The sequence below is a fragment of the Nestor notabilis genome, unplaced genomic scaffold (genome assembly GCF_000696875.1).
Source record: "Nestor notabilis isolate BGI_N333 unplaced genomic scaffold, ASM69687v1 scaffold2719, whole genome shotgun sequence".
NCBI classification, from domain to species: Eukaryota; Metazoa; Chordata; class Aves; order Psittaciformes; family Psittacidae; genus Nestor; species Nestor notabilis.
The window spans coordinates 118,799-122,454 of NW_009943925.1; the positions used below are offsets into that span (position 1 = coordinate 118,799).

Below are 3,656 nucleotides of genomic sequence, written 5' to 3' on the forward strand. Positions count from 1 at the left end.
TGCAGCTAAACAGACAGGAAGGTAGATGAAAAGAGAGCTCCACATACATCCATGCACCCTGTGTATTCCAGCTAGGCACATGCACGCTGCAAGGACACACATGGCTGCCCATCATGAGCTGCTGACTGAGCTGATATGCTGTGCCTTTCACCTCCTGCCTTTATGTCCCTCCACCCATATGGAATAACTAAGATACCTCAGTCCCCAGCCTGCCGCTGTGTTTGCTGACACCCCCACCACTCAGTTCATGCTACCTGAGTGGGCACATGTTTGCTGGCAGCCCCTGCCATTCCCAGCCCTCTGAACTCACAGACTGGCTGCCGACCACTGGTCTATCAATCATGCTCCTATCAAAATCCCTCACTGCCAGCTCACATCATGGGAAACACTCAGCGCAGACCACTTCAGTCTGCACCTCCTTGGCTGCTTAGTGCTGCCTCACTCACAGCCATCACTTACAACGTAGTCTTCTCCTCAGCATCCAGCAGTAACAAGGGTGGATGTATTTCCCACCACCCCCAGATGGCTGAATCTCAGCCCATTCTAATTTAGATCTTTTCTTTGATCCTCATTCATTGAAGGAAGCAAAAAAGAACATGGAGACCACTTCAGGAGGGGTGATGATGCTTCTAGGCACTAGACTTAGTGCAGGCAGCAGGAGACTGGTAATTCATAGCCTTGCAGGACGTTTAAAGAAACTAGGTTATGGAAAGGAGGACTCAGGCCCTTCCAGGAACTTTGGTGGAAGCGATGGTCATCTGGAGCTGGACGTAATGTGATGTGATGCTGGCAAAGAATACTTGTCACATGCTGAACTGAAGCCTGGTTGATGCATAGCATCCTCTCCTGGGGATTGATACCATAGGGAAACAAGAGGGATAGCAGCCCCTCTAAACATCCCTGCAAAACTCTAGGAGAGGTATTCAGAAGGGAACCAAAAAATCTTAAGCATCTCAAACTGGAAAACGAGCAGCAGTGAGTTGCTTGGCCCATTGGAGCAAAGATCATGGACCTTTGGGGAGCGGGGTCATGCTTCACCTACTCAGCACAATGCTGCTGAGATCTTCATGTGGCCAATGAGCTCAGCTGAAATGGAGATGTCTCTGTGCTACACGAGGTACAAACACATTGCAGAGAGGCTGAAAGACCTTAGGAAAGTACTCCTACCTTGTATTTCTGACTGTCAATTGGGACACAGGAAGGCTAACTCAGCTTTTGTGCTAGCAGATAAAACAGGATTTTTGTGAGACCCTCTGGTCCAGCACAGCTCACATCTGTGCATCACTCTCCCTCATCACTTCAGCTCCACGGCCTAGGAAGGTATGAGCAGGGTGGGACTGAGAATGGGTCTCTTGTGGCCCTTGCCCTGGTTTTGATCCTAAGCACCTTGGAGTACACATTTTATCTCAGGTGATGGTGACTTGTGGTACTGGCATAGCCAACCCATATCTTTTTGCATTGCCATGTGGTGATTTACTCAAGCATAAACTCTCTGAAGATGTCAGAAAAGTAAACCAACAAGAGAACAGCTGGACCCAACTCAAACATTGCTGGGTACCTCAGCCATATCACTCTCCCAGCCTGATAAAGGTAGACTGTTAAAATAAGCCCTGGAGCTACTGGTTATATCTGTATTTGTGCTTCAGCATGGCCATGGCAGGGTCACCAGCTCTGGCACACAGTTGTACCCACCATTAATAGGCAAAATAGCACCCACTGCTTAGCTGAGCAATGAAGGCCTCAAGAGCCCTCTGGGGCTGAGGGTTTTATTGTTATCCCTCTCCAAACACTGCCCAGACCAGTTACCTGCAGCACCACATTGCTAACAGAGGGAATGCAAGGATGGGGGTGATTCCCAGATGACCATAAAGCAGATAACTCGATCATCCTTCTTGGTATACATGCTTCCCGTCGCTTTCCTAACATATCTTTTTTCCATTCTTTATTCTGAAATATTGGAACTGATGAGGAAATAGGGAACTAGAAAATGTAGCTAATACCTGACACCTGCACAGCTTTTCCCCTAAAATTTTAGCTTTAGAGGCAAAGGGGGCCTTGCTTGCACGTCACACCCCAGGGACATGACAGTGAGTCAGGGAAATGCCTCTTCCCCATTGCACCACTGCCTGGAAGCATACCCTGTCCTGTACTGGATTACGCTAGGGGTATGTTGAATGAATAAGTTCTGAAAATAAGCCAGGCCCCCAGACTTCCCCAGCCTCTGTGTAGGATTGCTAAAGCTCATGATTGACTCAGCCTGGTGGAAGAGCAATTTCACTTTCCTAAAAATAGATCACGTAGTTCATCCTCTCAACATAGCCCATCACTCCCTGATAAAACCAGCTGCCAGAGACCACTGGGAGGCAGTGAACAGGACCGCGGGTGTGGGAGTGGAACAAGGCTCCTCGTAGGATACACTAAGGGCTCCCCGGCTGTGAGTTTCAAATAGATTTTCCACTGGGGCTGTCTACGGCGTGATACAGCTTTTGGGACTACTGAGACCTCCCTGTAAGTAATTTTGGGGTAGATTAGAGCAGCGTGGAGTGTTGTGTGAATATGAACTTCAGACTGATGCTAAAATGCAGGGCAAATAAGGATGCTTAATGCCTCATGCTATGAAAGCGATGTTGCAGCTCATGGAAAGCCATGTATTTTATTTTGTTGGCCCTGTGTTTGGTAGATCTCACCCTCTACTGCAGAAGGTTCTGTCTCTGTATTTCACAGATGGTGGTTTCAGTCTGGTTCAGCATCATTGTGTAGAGTGCTTGAGCATGTTCAAGGCAGAAACAGAACATTGTTATATGTGTGGTTTTCCTCTGTCCTGAAATATTGGAATTCCTAGCTCTGGGGCTTAAATTCATAAGGCCAGATCTCAGTGTCTACTCTCTTCTCCCAAAATAGGGTTATTTAACCATGACTCTGGTCACCGTGACCTGCAATCACGGGGAAAGAATCTGTAAGGGATTTGGTTGAACTGGATGGTAGCTGGGGATAGAGGGCACATCTTCCAGATCCAAACCATGTTCAGGACTGGTAGGCAAAAGGCAGCAAAATGTGGACTGTTCAGAGGGAAATGAGCTTTGCTTCATTTTACATACTTAGGGAACAGGAGTCAGTGTAAGATTAGTTGCAGAGGTAATTTCTTCCCCTCCTTCTTCTCTCCTGGTCTCCAGGGATGGTTAAGAAATGCGTATTGACTCTGAGCCTGTTGGGTTAGCAGCATTAATCTGACCATACCACTCCCTATTTGTGCATATGTATGTAAAGTAGCTCCAAAAACCTGCACCACTCTGTAAGACAGAGCAGAAATCTACCCCTGTGTGTGCATGTGCGTGTGTCTCATACCTGATTATCCACTTGCTGAAGCCTTTAAGCTTTAAGGTCTGTGTAAGCAGAAAAGAGCTGGACTCCAGGTCCAGGTCTGGGTGCTGCCCCTCAATCACTGTGTGAAGGGCCTGACCCCAGCAGCCTGAGTTGAAAGCAGTATTTTTCTGCTCATGCTTTTGGTGATGGTTAACGTTTCCTTCTAAGGTACACATCCTGCTGATTGCTGTGAGAATAACAGAAATCTTTTAACTTTCCCCATTTCCCTCCAGGCCTCCAGTTTTCACCCACCAGATTCAGATTCTTATTAGAAAACAGGGATTTAGGGAAAG

The 3,656-nt window shown here is 47.4% G+C and overlaps 1 protein-coding gene across 1 annotated transcript in view; it reads left to right on the top strand.

Annotated features, from left to right (window-relative positions):
• Positions 1–2,353: 2,353 nt before the first annotated feature.
• LOC104411684 (xin actin-binding repeat-containing protein 1-like) overlaps positions 2,354–3,656 on the top strand; it is a 20,980-nt gene continuing 19,677 nt past the window's right edge. Inside the window, exon 1 of the mRNA XM_010022170.1 lies at positions 2,354–2,508. The gene's annotated coding sequence lies outside the window, so the exon portion shown is untranslated. The remainder of the gene's footprint in view (positions 2,509–3,656) is intronic.